Source organism: Eriocheir sinensis, chromosome 25, assembly GCF_024679095.1.
Source record: "Eriocheir sinensis breed Jianghai 21 chromosome 25, ASM2467909v1, whole genome shotgun sequence".
Classification (NCBI taxonomy): Eukaryota; Metazoa; Arthropoda; class Malacostraca; order Decapoda; family Varunidae; genus Eriocheir; species Eriocheir sinensis.
Window position 1 is genome coordinate 18,709,436 of NC_066533.1, and position 20,000 is coordinate 18,729,435.

Sequence of the window (20,000 nt, forward strand, 5' to 3'; positions counted from 1 at the left end):
AAAACTCAATTAACATGGACAGGTACGACTTAAGACTCGCTCACCTGGGAACAAAAAACACCTGTGCATCATCCCCTACTCACCTGCTAAATATAAACTCCCTATAAATAGTAAATAGTCTCAGAGCAAAGGAATAGACGGCAACTTCGGCTGTCGTGTGAGTCGTCCCTAGAGATCCCAGTCAGTGCCATTGCGGGTGTTGAAGGGAGAGGTCGCGCACTCCCGCCTCCAGAGCTCGTTCCTGTGTTACCTCTGATTAATCATCTTTAACGCTTTGTCCTGTCATCCAGCGTGTGTCTTGGAGGTCATTTGAGTGCAGGTGTGTTGTGTGGTGGGGCGGGTGTGTTGCGGGGTGTTCATTGTACGTGTAGGTGTAGGTATGCTTATAACCACGCCCATGGACACTCACACACACACACACACACACGCACACACGCTCATGCACACACACACACTCGCACTCGCACACACACTCGAGATAGTAAACACACACACACACACACACACACACACACACACACACACACACACACACACACTAATACGTATGCACACACACACACACGCTTCCAAACAAGACACCCAAAGTTTCTTACACACACACACACACACACACACACACACACACACACACACCGTACACATCACTCCACCCACGCTTTCTGCTCTCTATCTCTCACACACACACACACACACACACACACACACACACACACACACACACACACACACACACACACGACTCACTCTCCCCCCCCTCTCCTACCGCCCTTACCCTTCCTCCTCCTCCTCCTCCTCCTCCTCTTCCTCCGCCTCCCACATCCCTTCTCGCTCATTTCCTCATCCCTCGCTTCCCCCCGCAGCCTGAGCCACGCCCTCGGGACTCCAGCGGCGCCATCCTGACGCCGCGAGGTACCCAAGTAAGTTTTAAATGAGTTTTTGAGAGTTTGGGGTGTTTTGGACTCGTTTATGAATGGTGATTATTTTTTGGTGGGGGGAGAGACGGGGTTGGAGGGAGGGGGTATTTATTTGTTTGTGGGTTCTTCTATTTTCATTTTTGTCTCCTGTTTTTCATCTTCATCTGTTTTCATGTTTTCCTTTTCATTTTTTGCGTGGGTTTAATTAATTTTACTTCAGATTTTTACTTTTATTCAGCTCTTTTTTTTCCATTTTCTGTTTTGTTTCTCTTTTCTTTTTTTTTTGCAATTCTTCCACTTCTACTGAAACGTTCTTCTTTTTTCTTATTATTATTATTTTACGTATTTTCCTTAATGCATTTTTTTGTTACCTTCTTATTCCTTTTCATCTTTCTTCCACTTTTATTCTTCTTCTTCGTATTTTCTCATCATTCTTTTTTTATCTTTATATGTATGTATGTATGTGAGAAATCATCCACTAACGTTTATGTATTTGATGTTATGTATGCTAAGTATATGTATGAATGCTTGTATATGATAGATAGATAGATAAATAGATATGCAGAGAGACAGAGAAATACAGACGCTTCTTATATGCACAAAAATATCATCGCAATGCCCTTTCAAAGCTGTTTTTAGGCAGGATGAAATAGAAGAGACCTTAAACTTTGGCGCCGCCTCACCAACTCCTCATAAATGTTAATTAGAGGGGGGAAAAGAGGGTCCAGGGAATAATTAAAAGTCCTTCATGTGCGTGGCCGGCTTATTAATTTAGTGCCCCGTGAAGCGATAGAAAAAGAAAAAAAGGGTCTTGCAGAAGTTCATCATTTTTTCGAACAGCGTAGAGGTAGTAGTAGTAGTAGTGATGGTGGTGGTGGTCGTAGCAGTAATAGTAGTAGTAGTAGTAGTAGTAGAGAAAGAGAGGTAGAGGAGCAGGTAATTTTATATATATTTTTTTAATTGTCCTTGATATAGATAGAATGAGAGGTAGATTAAAGAGTATTAATTGGTTTATAGACGGATTGTTAGATAGATAGATTGATAGATATTGGAGGCAGTAGAAGTAGTAGTAGTAGTAGTAGTAGTAGTAGTAGTAGTAGTAGTTGTAGCAAGGATAATACAGAATAACCATATTGCCGCGGGTGCTGTAAAAGTCCACGGTAACGTCTACTCATATTTCGCTTACTCGCACGCTCTCCTCTCCTCTCCTCTTCCTCCCTGCCTTCATTATGTGTTTTTTGCATCTTCTCTGTTCACAGCATCCCCTCTTGTTTCTTACCATTGCTATCTTCTATTCTTTCTCTCTTCCTCCTTTCGCATTTCATCTTTACTGCCTCCTGTTCCTGCTCGCTGCCTTCCTCCCTTCTTTCCTTACGCGATTTTCATGTTCCTTCATTTTTTTCGTTTCTCATCCCATATTTCTTTCCCCTTCCTGTCGTCTTTCTTATTCATGGCATTATTCATCTTCTTCTTCTTTGTTCCCTCTCTTCCTGTTTCTCCTTTCTCTTTCTTCATCCTGCGTTTCCTCCTCCCTCTACCCTTTACAGTCTCATTAGCTTCCCTTCTCTTTCTCCCTCCCTTTCCTCCCTCCCTTTCCTCTTCCTTCGTCCCCCGCTCCACCGTGAGGCACTAATCAAATAAAAGGGAACGCGGCACGCCAGCTCAGTCTCATAATCTGATGTTTATTGAACGTCGATGCGGCCTTGCCAGTGTAAACGAGCGACTGTATCGTGCCTGGATGTTCCGGCCGCTACGGATACGCCGCCTGCTTACCTGTTTATCAATACGTGTACCTGTGTGGGCGTGTCATTAGCGATTATGGGTGTGATTATGGCTTCAGGAGGAGAGTTGTGGGGCTTAATTATGCTTCTCTTGCTGTTATGACTGCTACTACTACTAGTACTACTACTACTACTACTACTATTCCCGCCACCTCCACAATAATAATAATGATAATGATAATAGTAATGCCGGTAATGCTATTATTATTGGCAGTCATAATGAAGTTTGCAGGAGAGCCATAATGATGTTGGTAGTGGGGGTGGTGGAGGTGGTGGTGGTAGTGGTGGTGATGGTGATTGTGGAGCAGCCTTCCTGTTATATATACGTCCACTTACACACTTAAGTTGCACGCTACGTATATTGTTTCAGAGAGAGAGAGAGAGAGAGAGAGAGAGAGAGAGAGAGAGAGAGAGAGAGAGATGAAAATTGAGAACAGGAGTATCGGAAGGAGGGAAGAAAAGTGGTTCGTATTTCAAAAGAGTAGGAACATAATGGCTGTTTCACCTAGTCGTTAGTGAGGGAGGGAAGGAAGGAAGGGAGGGAGGGAGGGACGGAGAGAGAGGGAGAAACCGAGAGACAAAAAAGGGAAGGAAGGGACGGAAGTAGAGCCTAAGGAGGAGAAAAAAGAAAGGAGGGAGAGAGAGAGAAGAGGGACGGAGGTAAAAAATGAAAGGAATGCAAGGTCTGAATAGGGGGAAGAAAATGAGCTCAAATATATTGTTGGAAAAGATGGAAAAAGAAGAGGATATGGACGGGAAGAGGTTTTATAACTAAGGATACGAAGAGAGTAAAGGAAATGATGATAATAAGAGGAAAACAGGCATAAGGTACGAAAAATAGGTATAGGAAGAAGTGAACAATAAGAAAGCTTAGTTGATAGAGAGAAAGAGATATAGAAGTGATGAAAAGAGATGAAGAAGATGAAGAAATGAAGAGGTGAAGAGATAAAGAATGAATAGAAGAATGAAGAGATGAAGAATGAAAAAGAAAATAAAGAATGAAAGCAATGAAAGAAGTTACTAAGATAATGATAAAAAGATATAGTAAGAATGAAGATAGTGATTTTGTAGAAAGTAAAACGAGAAAAGAACAAAAACAAAGGCAGGATGCAGGAATGGAGTAGGAGGAGAGGAAAAAATAGGGAGGGGGAGAGGAAAGAGAGCGGAAGAAAGAAATAGGCTTAAGGGAGAGAGGAAAAAAAAGGTCATGAGGAGAGGAGACTAGAGAGAGAAAGGGAGAGATGTCTGAAAGGGGAGAGGGAAAGAGAGAGGGAGAGAGGTAAAAGGGAATATATTTAAAGAAAGAAAAAAAGAGATAGGGAGAAATATATATGGAGAAAAGAAGGAAGCAGAGAGAAGAAGATAAAGAAAGAGAAGAAAGTCGTAGAGAAGGAGGAAAAAGAAGTGAAAAGGAGTAAGGTTAGAACGAAATGCATTAGGGAAAAGGAGATAAGAGGTGAGAGAATGGAAGAGAGGAAAAGGGAAGAGGAGAGAAAAGAGAACAGAAGAGAACAGAAGGAATGAAATGAAAGGAAAAGAAAAAAAGAAAAACCCATTACACATCCCATAACAGAAAACTAAAAAAAACAAAAAAACATGAAAAACAAAAACAAAAACAGGAGTAAGATGATTTAACCCGAGTTCAAAGTTGCATATGAGAATAGTTTATGAGGGCAAAAATCCTTGGCGTGAGGCGAAATATCACTTAAGATTGAAAAAGAACTGCAAAATGAGGAAAGGGCAGAACGTGAGGGAGGGGATATTGGAGTGGGAGAGAGAGAAAGAGAGAGAGAGAGAGAGGGGTGGGGGAGAGAGGGAGAGGGAGAGAACGTGACGGTGAAGGGACACAAGAAAAGTTTGTAAGATATGACATGGCGTAGGGTAGGAGAGGGCGAGCCTGTGAGAAAATATAGCAAATGAAAAACGGTTCATATCCTCCGTTTTCATTTTTATACAGTTCAATATACAACTTCATATGACAGGTTAGGAGAGGGCGAGCTTGTGAGAAAATAAAGAAAATGGAGAACTGTATATATCATTTCTTTTCCTTTATATACATTACAATATACAGATTCACATGACAGGTTTGGAGAGGCTGAGGATGTGAGGAAGTTGAAGGAAATCAAATACAGTACACACAATTGACAAACGTTCCGTAGGAGTTTGGGGCATTTCCATGGATAGCTTTATGACCCTGGTGGTAGTTCAACGCTTCCTCTGTACCATGAACCTATAAAAACACGTATTAGAACCCGACTGATTTCTATTTTGGCCCTTGGAAATAGTTGATTCTTAAACATTTCGGCGCTCAAGCAACACATTTGACAAGGGTTTCGTAGGAGTTTGGGGCATTTCCATGGATAGCTTTATGACCCTGGTGATAGTTCAACGCTTCCTCTGTACCGCGAACCTAAAAAAACGTTTATTAGAACCCGACTGATCCCCTTTTTGGCCCTTGGAAATAGTTGATTCTTAAACATTTCGGCGCTCAAGCAACACATTTGACAAGGGTTTCGTAGGAGTTTGGGGCATTTCCATGGATAGCTTTATGACCCTGGTGATAGTTCAACGCTTCCTCTGTACCGTGAACCTAAAAAAACACGTATTAGAACCCGACTGATCTCCTTTTTGGCCCTTGGAAATAGATGATGTGAAGGGTGGAAGCGTCTGGCAGTACCGATCTCTAGCACAATGTACGCCGCTCTACACTGACTCCCGACCTTGCATGCTGCCAGGAACGCGCCACTTAGTCCAACCACCTCATCACAGAGAAATTACAGGCGCGGTCCTTCGGTCTAACTGCGTAATTCATGCTTAGTCCCCATGTTACTCTCGTTTTTACTGGGGTCGTTCACTCCCTCTCGTGTCCAGAAGCACTTAATCCTGCATGCTTCACGTCTGGTTTTGCTTTTCCTGTTTTGTGTCTTTATTCTTTTGTTATACCTGTTAGTTTCGTGTTTGGTTTTGGTATTGGCTTTGTTTGATAGGAGTTTACATTCTTCTGTTTTGTTTCTAGTTTATGTCTCTATCTTTGCTATGGTTTTTAGTTTCTTGATTGTATTTTGTATTGATTTTCGTGGATTGTAGTTTATTATTAATGTTCTATGTCTCCCTTTTTTTGCTTTTTCATGTTTTCTGTATAATCTCAAAGTTTTTCATTGCTTTTTCTCAACTGCCTTCTTCATTTTTCTCATTTTTTGGTGTTTATACATTATATCTAGATACCAATTTGCTTTATATTTAGATTATTACTATTATTTCATCGTTTTCTATCATAAACACGTAAATTTTCAACCCTAACACATTGCTATCATTCTGTGCTTTCCACTTATGTTCAACTTTCTACTTGTATTATGTTACTTATGTTATGTTTTTACTAATGCTCACTTTCTACTATGTTTTCAATTATGTGTTTTAATTAAATTCAATGTTTGTCGGGGACGTGAGCTATACGCAAAAGTCAATCACACTCTTCATCGCCTCCAACATATATTTTCAACTTTCAACTTTAAGACGCTGCTATTTTGCTCACATAAACGTTCTTTCTTACTTAAATTCAATGTTTGTCGGAACGTGGGATGTACCTTCATTCAATCACACTCTTCATCGCCTCTAACACATAGACTTTCAACTTTCCCTTCCTCGCACGCGTATAATATCAAGCCAGGCGACGCTCCGATGCTGCTCCTCCGTCAAAAGTTTCCTTGTTATATTTAATGTTTTCTGGGGCGGAGAGGATGGAAGGTAGGCGGCGAGCGCGCGTGTGTGTGAGTGTGTGTGTCTTTGGCGTGAGAGAAAGTCGTTAAAAGGAAAGGCGAGTGATGCGAAGCTTGCGTAGTATTTTATCTTTTCTTGGTGTTTTCTTTTTTGTTTTGTCTTTGAGATAGATAGAGACAGAGAGAAAAAGAGGCAAAGAGAGAGAGCCGTGTCATTTTATCCTTTTTTGTCTTGTATTGTTTTGATTTGAAGTTGAGATGGAGAGATAAAGAGAGAGAAAGAGAGCTAGACTGATAAATATAGATAGATAGATAGATAGATAGATAGGCATTCAAGCAATTTAAAAGACAAAAAATGAATGAATATACAAATGAATAACAGGAATAAGCCCTCCACCATCTCTCTCTCTCTCTCTCTCTCTCTCTCTCTCTCTCTCTCTCTCTCTCTCTCTCTCTCTCTCTCTCTCTCTCTCTCTCTCTCTCTCCATTCCCCTCCTTTCCCCTCTCTCTCTATCTCTACTTTTTCCCTATCCACCCCTTGTCTTTTTCTATCCCCTTCTTCCCTCTCTTCATTCCCTATTCCTTGTTCGCTTGTGTCTCCTCCATCTTTCGTTTTTTTTTTTTTTTTTTTTTTACTTTCTCTCCCTTCTCCTTTATTGTTTCGTTGTTATCTTCCTTTCTCTCTCCCTCTCTTCCTTTTTTTTATCCCTTTTATATAGTTCCTCCTACTTCATTGAGCTTCATCCCCTGTAATTTTCCTCCCTTCCCCCTTTTCTTTTTTTTTTGTCTTCCTCTCTTTCCCCTCCTCTCCCTTCTTCCTCTTCTTTGTCTCTCCCCCTTCATTCTTTCTTTCGTCCCCTTCTTTCCTATATGCATTCTCCTTTCCTTCTCCTTTATCTTACTTTCTCCATTCCCTCTTCTTCGTGTTCCGCTTCTTCTCTCCTATCTCTTTCCCTCTTCTTCTCTCTCTCTCTCTATCCCTTCCTTCTTTCTTTCTTTCCTATTTTTTTTTATCTTCCATATTCACCTTATTCTCCTTTATCTCACCTCCTCTATTCCTTTTCCTTCGTGTTCAGCTCCTTCTCTTCCCCTCTCTTTTCCTCCCTCTCCGTCTCTCTCTTTCTCCCTCCGGTAATGACCTCTCCCCGCCCCTCCCCCCGCCCCCCTCTCTCGCTCCCCCTTTCCTCCGGCTAAGGTAATCTGTGACCTCGAATGACCTTCAATGACCTCGCGATGACATTCTCCTGACCTTGTTGATTGCACTTTACATACATACATACATACATACATAGTTACATGCATAGATACATATACAGATTCATTCATACCTACGTAACTAGCTTCCTAACTACTATACATACAAACATACGTATATAAATACATACATACATACATATACACACACCCATTCACTTTATTCATTTCCATTATATATGTTTCAGCACATTACGAACACATATGATACACTACATGTCATGACATCAATAGAGTATCATTATTATTATTGCTATCATTACTATTATCGTTTTTATTATTACTCAACGCCATTCGCCTCGTAAAAATAGACACTTGATTGAAATGCATTAATATATCAGGGCAGTTTTCATATTTAATCCTCGCGTTTACAATTATTATTCATTTCACGCGCAGAGCGAGGGTATAATATCCGATTGTTTGTGTCACTTATGCATGTTAGGTTCGAATCGGCAATATATGGTCTTGGATCCTTTTTCTATTGGGTTTTGTGGATCGATGCGTGTGTGGAGAAAAATAGGAGTGGAGGATTAAGAGTAAAGAGAAAAGGGAAGAGGTTTTAGGAGGAATCTGTAGAGGGTTTAAGTCCTTTTGTGAGGCGGTTACGTGTTGAAAAATAGAAGTGGAGGATTAGGAGAAAAGAGAAAAGGTGTTACGAGTATTTGGGTAAAGGTTTAAGTCATTTTAGGGAGCCGGATACGTGTGGGAAAATAGGATTGGAGGATTCAGAGTAAATGTAAAAGGTGTTTGGAGTGTTATGGAAAGGGTTTGAGTTCTTTTGTAGGTCGATACGTGTGGGGAAATGGGATTGGAGGATTAAGAGTAAATGTAAAAGGTGTTAAGAGTATTATAGAAAGGGTTTGAGTTCTTTTAGGGGAGTTGGATGGTGAAAAAGTCTATTGTCGTAAGGGTATATGGTTGGGCTGTCTCATTACTGTATCATTACTATTATTTCCATCCTTATCCTTACAGTCTGCCCTTATATATGTCTGAGTGTCTGTCTATCTGCCCTTCCATATGTCTGCCTGCCTGTTTGTCTACCTACTTGTTTTCCTGTATTATTAGCATTATTATTATTATCCTCATCCTTGTAATTATCATCATCATCATAATAGTTTTCAGGCCAAATATCTGTCTCTGTCTCGTTGTTGTCATTATCATCGTTGCTATTATTTTCGTCTTCATAATCCTCCTCCTCCTCCTCCTCCTCCTCCACCTCCTCTTCCTCCTCATTCATCATCATCGTAGTTTGTTAGGCCAGTTCCTCCAAGACGAAGCCGGCGCCCATCGCAGGCTCTCGAACTCCGGGCAATGTAAACACCATCATTGAACAAACTTTCCGCAAAATTAAGTTCCGTCGCGTTAGGCCGTCGAGGGAATACGGCGGAAGGCAAGGGAAGGCGTGGCGATTACGAGGCGAAAACAGGACGGCGGATGACTCGAGTGGAAGCGAATAATCAATAAGAAAAGGCATTGTATAGGACTGGAGACAACTGTAAACTATATTACTGAGAGAAAATCTGGTAAAAATAAATAGGAAAGGTATGTGATTATGTGGTGAAAACAGGACGACGGATGACTCGACTGGTGGAGCGATTAATCAATAAGAAAAAGCATTGTATAGGACTAGAGACAACTGGAAACTATATTGCTGAGAGAAGATCTGGTAAAAATAAATATGAAAGGTATGTGATTATGTGGTGAAAACAGGAGGGCGGATGATTCGAGTGGAAGCGAATAATTAATAAGAGAAAGCATTGAGAGAAACCATTAAGAGAAAGCATTAAACAGGACTAGAAACAACCGGAAACTATATTGCTAAGAGAAGATCTTGTAAAAAAATGGGAAAGGTATGTGATTATGTGGTGAAAACAGGAGGGCGGATGACTCGAGTGGAAGCGAATAATCAATTTGAGAATGCATTAGGAGAAAGCATTAATAGGAAACATAAAACAGAACTAGAAACAACCGGAAAATATATTACTAAGAGAAGATTTGGCAAAAAAAAAAGTGGGAAGGATTTGGTGATGAAAAGGCGAAAACAGGAAGGTGGATGAAAAGTTGCGTCTAGTGGAAAACAAATAGTAAAAAAAACGTCTCAGGCACGAATGAGTCAAGCAGAAATACAGGCAACGAGGAAGGATTACGTATCTTTTTCTTCACCTTCCTGGAACGGTGCATCAAATAATCATGGACTTGCGCATACTTGATACTTGATAAACGGGTGGATAGAAGAAAAGACAGAAAGATAAGCGAAGAGAAAGTAGTTAATAAAAGAAAAGTGGGAAACAGTAAAGAAAGGGAGGAAGAAAAGTGCGAAATAAAGATGAGAGATTAAATGATAAACAGAGAGAGAGAGAGAGAGAGAGAGAGAGAGAGAGAGAGAGAGAGAGAGAGAGAGAGAGAGAGAGAGGTTAATTTTCTCGCTCTGACATTTCCCTGGCAACGTTTGTACAGATAGCAAGGTTGATATTGACGAAGACTCCGATGGTGGTGGTGGTGGTGGTGGTGGTGGTGGTGATAATGAAGGCGTTCCAGGTGGTGATGACACTCCTAACGACCTAGACGATACAGAAACGATGATAGTGTAGATAGTGGAGACAATGAAGGTGAAAGTGCTGATGGTTGAGATACTGTGCAAGGTGATGAAGGAAAGGTCAAGATGGGACACGTGATAGGGTAGATAGGTAAGGGAAGTTAAGCAGATGGATGGGGAAGTAAAGAATAAATGAGGAATGTAGGTAGAAGAAATATATAGGTAAGTAGATAGATAGACATTTATAAAAGTATGTAGGTAGATAGGTTGGTAGTTAAGGTAGATGGATAAGGGAAGTTAAGCAGATGGATGGGTAAGTAAAGAATAAATGAAGAATGTAGGTAGGAAAAATATATAGGTAAGTAGATAGGTAGACAGTTATAAAGGTATGTAGGTAGATAGGTTGGTAGTTAAGGTAGATGGATAAGGGAAGTTAAGCAGATGGATGGGGAAGTAAAGAATAAGAATGAGGAATGTAGGTAGGAAAAATATATAGTAAGTAGATAGATAGACAGTTATAAAGATAGGTAGGTAGGTAGGTAGGTAGAGTAAGGTAAGGTAGGGAAGATTAATGGCGGTGGTGGTGGTGGAGGTGATTCAAGACCCTTTAGTGGAGGTTAAGGTGGTGTTTATGGCCTCTCAGTAGTAGTGGTCGTGGTGGTGGTGGTGGTGGAGGGGAGGGAAGCACTCATGAAAGAAATAGTTGTAGACGTGATGGGTGAAGGGGAAGGAGGAAGGGGAGGGTAAAAGTGAGGGAGGGGGAGGAAGAGGCCTTGGAAGCTAAGTCTCAAATCGATGGACTTATCAATATAGCTCTAACACACCACCTGACGACCACCTGCTGCTATTACTACTACTACTACTACTACTACTACTACTACTACTACTACCACAACTACTACAACTATTACTCAAATACTCCTTCTCCTCCTCATCATCATACTACTCTTACTACTACTACTACTACTACTACTACTACTACTACTACGACTCCCACACACACAACAAACCATCACACATATAAACAAACACAAAATAAATAACAAACAGACACACAACACAAAAATCAACAGCTAAACCTATCACCTGTTATTTTCCCACCTGTACCTCTGACCCCACTTCGATTCCCGCTCCCTCAACACCCCACCACTACGCCATCCCCCTCCCCGTGAAAGGATAAGTGCCGAAATCACAAGTTATTGCACCTTCCCAATCCCTTAGCGGCCCGGGAACTTGTGCAATTAACTTAGAATCCCGCGGGGCCGAAGAGGTAGTGTGCCGGAATGTCCAATAGGCTTTCCCCTCCCTCTTATTTTAGGGCGGCTCACTCTGAGGGGCCGAAATGCTCCTAAATTCTAGTGGGAAGGTGGGAACGCTTGCGCCTGTGTGTTGGAAGGGGGTAGGAGAGGCGGAGAGTAGTGTGGGTGGGGGGATAGGGGTGTAGTGTGTGTGTGCGTGTGTGTGTGTGTTTTGGTGGGTGAATGTAAGGTTTAATCCTCTCCTACGAAGCATACTGGATTGGCAGGTGTGTTTGTACAGAGACACACGCAATATATACACACAGAACTGCCATACATTCTTTTCTTCTTCAATTTTACGTTATATATAAGCTAAAAGGAGAAAAGTCAAACAATGTACGCATAGATTTTACCATACATTCTTCCATTTTCATTCCTACGGTATACACACGCTAAATATGAACAGACAAACCCTATACACACATTTACTAGCATACATTCTTCACTATTCATTTCCTACGGTATATGAAAGCTAAAATACAAACAATAAAACAGCATACACATATTATAACATACCTTTCCTTATCTATTTTATTTCCTACGGTAACAGAAACATAAACAAAAACAACAAGAGAGGTATATAATACACCCACCCATAGTAATAGATACACACCGTTCCCCATATCAGTCCTTCTCTTAAAAACCCAGAAATGTACCCTCTTCACTTTCCGCTTAAAAATCCTACGAGCCTCACTTTAAAGATAAGACATAATACGAAGCGATGGCGATGAAAAAAACGTATTTATAACCTTTTCCACGCTGAATATGCAAATGGGAATGACTTTATAGGAGAGAGACGGCGGCCGAGCATTTGCATAATAAGATGTCATCAACCCTACACTACAGAATGCTGGGCGACCTTCGTTTTCTATGTAGTGTGTCATGGGGGTGACTCTAATGCTCCCTCCTTCACTTATTCATTCCCCCGTGGACAGCCTGTTGCGTCACCCTTGTCCCTTGATAGTCCCGGAAAGACAGAATTAAACAGAGTAGGGAGAGAGATAGGAGAGAGAGAGAGAGAGAGAGAGAGAGAGAGAGAGAGAGAGAGAGAGAGAGAGAGAGAGAGAGAGAGAGAGAGAGAGAGAGAGAGACCATACCTGCCCTTGTTTGCCTTGATTGCTACCGTGTGTGTGTGTGTGCTCGTGTGTGTGTGTGTGTGTGTGTGTGTGTGTGTGCGCGTTATTTTGGGGCATGTAAACCGACCACCTTTCATACTTACATTTGCATACATGCATATTTTAAGCGGGCAAACAGACATGCAGACAGACAGACAGACAGACAGGCGAAGACGAAGAGACAGACAGGCACACCGCGATAAGAGATGGAAAGATAGAAAGGGAAGACAAGGAGAATGTGACTGAAGGAAGAGAAACAGGAAGGAAGGAAGGAAGGAGGGAGGCGAGGAGACATTAAAGGAAGGAAAAAGAGGAGGAGGAGAGGGAGGTAAGAGAAATAGAAAGAAATGGAAGATGGGAAGTATAGAAACACATGGATGACGCCAAGAGAAGAGGAGAAAGAAGAGGACAGTGAGAGAAAGAGAACAGATTGGAGGATAGACGGAATAGAATGAGATAGAAAACCAAGACAAGGAGAATATAACTAAATGAATAGAAACACCAAAACCAGGAAGGAAAGAAAAGAGAAAAGAAAAAATTAAGGAGACGAGAAAGAAAGAGAACAGTTTACAGGAAGGGAGGGAGGAGACGAGTCGAGAGAGAAAAGACAGGAAGGAAAGGAAAGGAGGGGGGAGCCGGAGAGAAGAAAGAAGGGGGAGGAGGAGGTAAGAGAGGATGGTCTCGTGAGAGGTGGAGAGAGGAGGGAGGGAGAGAGAGAGAGAGAAGGAGGAGGAGGAGAGAAGGAGGGAGAGAGAGAGAGAGGAGGAGGAGAGAGAGAGAGAGAGAGAGAGAGAGAGAGAGAGAGAGAGAGAGAGAGAGAGAGAGAGAGAGAGAGAGAGAGAGAGAGAGAGAGAGAGAGAGAGATTAGAGTTATAATTTGTCTGAGGGATTAATTTGTCAGCTTGAAACAAACACGATTTCACTTAAAAATTTTCACCGATACAGACAGACAGACAGACAGACACGAAAGCAACACAAACAGAACGCAGTACAGACAAAGGATGGGACACACACACACACACACACACACACACACACACACACACACACACACACACACACACACACACACACACACACACACACACACACACACACACACACACACACACACACACACACACACACACACACAAACACAAACACAGAGACAGACAGAATAACACAACAGGCACAGAAAATCAAATATGTTACGGCCGTAGACAGACAAAAACAGACAAGATAACAAAAAGCAACAGATAGACTTAAACATGTACAGACAGACAGACAGACAGACATACATACATATAGACAGACAGACAGACAGGCAGGTTAAAAAATGGCTCGTACCCCCAAGTCAGTAGCGATTATTATTTTCATTCTTTTTAGTGCAGAAAGTAAAGAAATATGTTCAGTGTTGAATCGCTATAATTTCCAACCGCAACGAGTAAACACAATCAGCGAGCGAATCCGTGCAGGCGAGTGAAGTATTCAAAATCCATTCACTTAGTTTCAATACGCTGATGATTGGTAATGACCTAATCACGTCCCGCCCCCGTGCAAAGCTTTTTAATTCGCTTTTTATTTCCTTGTTTAGCTTTTTTTTTTTTTTTTTTTTTTTTTCTCTGCAACGTTTTTTTGTGTGTGTTAATTTGCTGTCTGTTTTGTAATGGTTTCCTGCTCTTTAACGCATGTCGGGCCCAGGGATGATTCTTTTTCTATCCTTCTAATTATCTCTCCTTCAATCCCACCATTTGAATATTTACAATAAAGATTACATTCCCGCTTTACTTTTCTAGTTATTTGCAGTGACTCACTTCATCCCTTTGACGTAGAATTCTACCGAGGACTTGCTTTCAGTGTTGTAATTAGGTAATATAGACACTCAAAAACTACGAGTATCACATATTATTTCATTTTTATTTCCTTCAATGTACAGAAGCTATAATTTCCACATTACATCTTCCATTTCAATTTCCTTACGATAACAGAAATATAACCAACAAACACGCATTGTACATCAAACACACACAAACACACGTACAATTAAATACTCACAACTTCCCCTCTTATCACTTCCTTTCAAAACTCTAAAACAAAAACATATACCACTCCATATTTATTCCTTACAATAATCACTATAACCATAACTATAATTACTAGTTTAAATCACTATAACCATTCCTTACTAAACACTGTAAACACGATAACCATTCCTTACAATAATCCCTAACCATTCCTTACTATAATCACTATAACCATAACTATAATCAATGTAATCACTATAACCAACATATACACATACAATAGAACACACACAACTATCCGCCTTTCATCCCCTCCTTCTAAGACCCTAAACCCATAGGAATTAAACCCTCCCCACTTCCGTCATCTCGCCTCTTATAAGACTTCCTGCCTGGCCATACCCTTCCTATTCAGGCGCCGACTGTTGCGGGTCTCCTCATTCACCGCCTCGCTGCTAAAAGCCATTGTATGTGAGGCTACGTTGTGTTAGAGTCACCGTTGAGTTCTCTGCTTTAAGGGGACTAGCGATGATTTTGCTGCGTGTGTATGTGTGTGTGGGAGAGGAGGAGGGGGGTATGTGCGCGTGTGTGTGTGTGTGTGTGTTTTAGAGTTCGTGTATTCGGTGAAACTCTACGTTCTTTTCTTGCCTGATTTCAGTTATTGAGTCTAACTATCTTCTGTTTATTTTATCTCCTATTATCTCTATCATTCCCTTCCTTATCTTCATCTTCTTATTCATGTCTTTCTCTACTCTCTTCTCCTCTCCTCTCCTTTCCTCTTCCTCTCCTCTTCTCCTTCTTCCCTTCTGTATTCTCTTTTTTTTTTTATCTCAAGGCAAGTCAGCCAAATTATCTTTATTGCTTCTCTCTCTCTCTCTCTCTCTCTCTCTCTCTCTCTCAATCTTACGTATCTCATTCTTCATTATTTCTGTGTTATGATTATTACTTTTCCTTTTATCTTGTATTCTCCTCTTCCTCTTTCTCTTTCTCTTTTTTTCCCTCCATTAACTTGATTTCGTCTTCTCTTTCATATGATTTTCTCTTCCCCCTCTGTTTCCGATTCTCTGAGGTAATGAACGCTCTCTCTCTCTCTCTCTCTCTCTCTCTCTCTCTCTCTCTCTCTCTCTCTCTCTCTCTCGCATTCTCTTATATTCCTCTGCTTCACATTTCGCTTAATCTCTTTTGCCTTTTCCATCTTTATCTTCCTCCTCCTCGCTTCCTCCTCCTCTTCCTCTCTTCCATAAAGCTTTGAGTATATGTGACGTGTTTGTTTTCCTCTTTCTCTCCTCTCTATCTCTGTCTCTCTCCCTCTTGCTCTTCATCATCCTATTTTTGTCTCTTTCCCTTCTTTGATTTTCATGTTCCAATCCTTATGTGATATCCCTGCCTCTTCTTTTTGTTTCCCCTGATTCCCTTTTTTTATCTGGTTTCCTTTCTCTCTGTTCGTCCTTTGGCACATAGCGTTAGTCTTGTTTTCTTTCCCTCTTTTTCTTCTTCCTCTTCCTCTACTTCTTCAGTCTTTCTCGTTCACTTCAATAACAACGTCTCCCTTTATCTTCTGTCTCTCTCATGCCCTCACCTTTCAACCTCTCTTCTTTGTTCCCTTCTCTTCTCTTCCTCTCCCCTTCTTCATCACAAAAGCCGTATCTCTCTTTCTCTCCCTCTCTTCATCACTTCTCTCTCTCCCTTCACCCATCTCTCTTCCCTCTCGTTCACTCGTCTCAAAATTATCGATTCCATCCATCTTTTTTTTCCTTATTTTCTTCCATCCTGAACTAACTTGGTCATTTTCTTTCGTCCTTCAACTGTGAACGGACTCTCCTTTCCTCCTCCTCCTCTTCCTCTTCTTCTTCCTCCTCCTCCTCCTCCTCCTCCTCCTCCTCCTCTTCCTCCTCTTTATTCACCCACTCACTCAGAAATCCAACTCTCCCTTCCTCTCCTTTCCTCCTCTCTTTTCCTCTCTTTTCCTCCCCACACAAGAGTCACATTTCTCCCATTTCCTGAAACTTATCCTTCTGTCCTCCTCCTCCTCCTCCTCCTCCTCCTCCTCCTCATCTCCTCCTCCATCTTATTTACCTTCTTCCATTCTCCTCACTCTCCCGTGCTCGCTCTCTCTCTCTCTCTCTTTCTCACTTTATTTCACTATTTTCAACTTTTCTGTCATTTTCTTTTATTTCCTTCCTTCCTTCATTGCTCCATTTCACCTCCTGTCAATCTTTCTTTCTCTTTCCCTTGTTCCTCTTCCTCTTCATCCTCTTTCTCCCTCTTTAACCTTCCCTCGCTCTCTCTTTCTCTCATCTTCCTTTCACTTTTTCACTTTTTTATCTTCCCTCATTCTTCCTCACCCTCCTTAATCACCCTTCTCCCTTTCTCTTATCTCCCTCTCATCTTTCCTCCTCCTTATCTTCCTTTCCTCATTCTCTTTCTCTCTCCCTTACGTTCCCTTACCATCTCGAACCATCCTTTGTCTTCCCTGACCTTCCTTCATCCTTCCTCTCCCTTCTTTAATCTCCCTTACCCTCCTAAACCCTTCCTCCCTCTTCCCTTCCTTCTCTCTCTCATCCTTGGCACATAACTCCAGTCTCCAGACCATCCTTGTTCCTTCCTTCCTTACCCTCCCTTTTCTCCCCCTCCTTCTCTTACCATCTTCTTTGCCTCCCTTGCGTTATCCTTCCTCTCTTATCTTCTCTCTACCATCTATCTCCCTCCCTCGGCGTCTCTTTCTCCCTTCCTTACTTCCCCTAACGTAAGTCGGATTCCCTCACACACACTCCCTCCCTCTCCCTCTCCCTCCCTCAGTGTCTCCTCCCTCTCCCTTCCTTCTTCACGCACGTCGCCCTCACTCGCGGCTGTCCAGAGAAAGGCACACAAGTTTTCCGGCCGCCGCGCCAAGTTGGGACATCACATCGCGGCCCCGGACACCTAATCTTGATGTCGGGACGGGCCTGGCCGCGGACACAGCCGGGCTACGTGATGCTTCCTTCCCTCGTCTCGTTTTCTTTTCGTTGTTGTTGTACTGTTACTGCTGTTGTTACTCTGGAGGTCTTGCGTTGCGGAGTTGTGTTCTTTTGGTGCTATATCTACTGTGTTTCTACTCCTAGTTTTCCCCCTATGTCTACTTTAGGCTTACTTTACTTCCTATTTCCTACTCTACCGTACTTCTTACTCCTTTACTTTACGGTTTGGAGTCCTGGAGTTGTGTTTCCTTGGTTCGTTTTTACTCTTTTCTTACTCCTAATCTTTTATTTTAGGTGTTTATAGTAATGCTTCTTCTTACTTCTATTCGGAAGAGAGAGAGAGAGAGAGAGAGAGAGAGAGAGAGAGAGAGAGAGAGAGAGAGAGAGAGAGAGAGAGAGAGAGAGAGAGAGAGAGAGAGAGAGAGAGAGAGAGAGAGAGAGAGAGAGAATAATAATAAGAGAAAGAAACCAAATAGTCTAAAACTTTAACGTTCCCTAAGACTTCCCTGATAAGTATTTCCCTCGTTGATCCTCACTTCATTCCCACCTTCACCTTTTACTTATTTTCTTCGTCAGTCTCGAACTCTTCATGACCTTACACACACACACACTCTCTCTCTCTCTCTCTCTCTCTCTCTCTCTCTCTCTCTCTCTCTCTCTCTCTCTCTCTCTCTCTCTCTCTCTCTCTCTCTCTCTCCTGTCGATCTTCAAGTGTGTAAAGAAGCACTGGATGGAGGAGGAGAAGAAGGAGAAGAAGAGAAGGAGAAGAAGAGAAGGAGAAAGAAGAGAAGAAAATTCCATTAGAGGAAGACGAGAGGATTAGAAATAGGAGAGAGACTAACATGGGAGGAAAAAAGAGAGGAGGAGAGGAGAGAGAAGAAATAAAAGAAATAGGAGAGTCGTAGTAAATGAGAAGAAGAGGAGGAAGAAGGGAGAAGAGAGAGAACCAAAACACAACCTTGAAAGCCATAGAGTGCAATAAGGAGGAGAAGGAGAAGAAAGAAGAGGGATGAAGAGGAGAAATAAAATGAAGTAAAGAGAAGAAGAAGAGGAAGACGAGGAGGAGGAGAAGGAAAAGAGAGAGCCGTAACCTTCAAAAGCATAGGATGAAGTAAAGAGGAAAAGAAGAAGAAGAGGAAGACGAGGAGGAGGAGAAGGAAAAGAGGGAATCAAGAGACCGCCGTAACCTTGGGAGCCTGAGGTTTATTTTGCCCCCTTGGCCTGCTGTTCGCGTCTGTCAGGTTCATTGGCCGGCCGAGGGTGGCGCCACGCTGCTGTGTTGGCGGACCGAGGGAGGGAGAGAGTGGGACGGACGGACGTATTGGAGCAGAAAGGGAGGGAGGGAGAGAGGAAGGATGAGTGGGTGGTTGGGTGGGAGGAAAGAGAGGGAAGAGAGAGATTGAGGGAGAGGATAAATAGACCGAATCAAAGACAGAAACAAAGAGAAAGGAAGGGAGAGAGAGAATGGGAGGAAGGAAGGGAAAGATTGAGAGAGGGAGATAGACAGACAGTATGAGAGAGGAAGGATGAGTGGGTGGTTGGGTGGGAGGAAAGGAAGGGAAGGAAGGAGAGAGATTGAGAGAAAGGATAAATAAACTGAATCAAAGACAGAGACAGAGAGAAAGGAAGGGAGAGAGAATAGAAGGGAGGAAAGGAGGGAAAGACTGAGAGACGGAAATAGACAAACAGTATGATAGGTGAACAGACAGACAGACAGACAAACATCATCCCATATACAAAGAGATATACCCACCCTATAAAACAGACAGACGAACAAACAGAAAAACAGACATCATATTACGTAGACAGAAGACAGACAGACACAGACAAACAGACAGGGAAGAAACAAGAACCAAACAGACAAACAGACGGATAAACAGGGAGGAGAACAGACAGACAAAGACGAACAGAGACGGATGGGCTGACAGACATAGACAGACAGACAGACGGACAAACAATCGCCTCCTGGAACCGATACTGAGCGAAGATTAAAGCGAGGGAAAAACGTTCTAATGGAGCCTGTCTTTCTTTCTTTCTTTCTTTCTTTCTATTTCTTTTAAGTATAAGCGTGATTGTGTGTGTGTGTGTGTGTGTGTGTGTGTGTGTGTGTGTGTGTGTGTGTGTGTGTGTGTGTGTGTGTGTGTGTGTGTGATATTTTTTCTTCTTTCTTCCTCGTTGTTTTTCTCTTCTTAGTTTCAAGGTTTTCAGGAGGAGGATCAAAAAGTGTGGATTGCAGATTCTCTCGTTTTTTTTTTTTTTTTTTTTTTTCTTCTTTTTTTTGGGGGGGGTTGTTTTTTTTTTGTTTTTTTGTGTGTGTATTTGTGAATGTGTTATTTTGTGTGTTTTGTGTTTTTTGTGTTTTGTATTTTTTGTGAATGTTTTTTTGTGTGTGTTTTTTTATATTTTTTGTGAATGTTTTTTGT

General features: G+C 41.9%; 1 protein-coding gene across 3 annotated transcripts in view; it reads left to right on the plus strand.

Moving 5' to 3' along the window:
• The first annotated feature begins 183 nt into the window (after positions 1-183).
• The window catches only part of LOC127003544 (transmembrane protein 151B-like), a 50,994-nt gene continuing 31,177 nt past the window's right edge, over positions 184-20,000 (plus strand). For all 3 annotated transcript variants that reach the window (XM_050870406.1, XM_050870404.1, XM_050870405.1), the window contains exons 1-2: positions 184-319; positions 864-920. The gene's annotated coding sequence lies outside the window, so the exon portion shown is untranslated. The remainder of the gene's footprint in view (positions 320-863; positions 921-20,000) is intronic.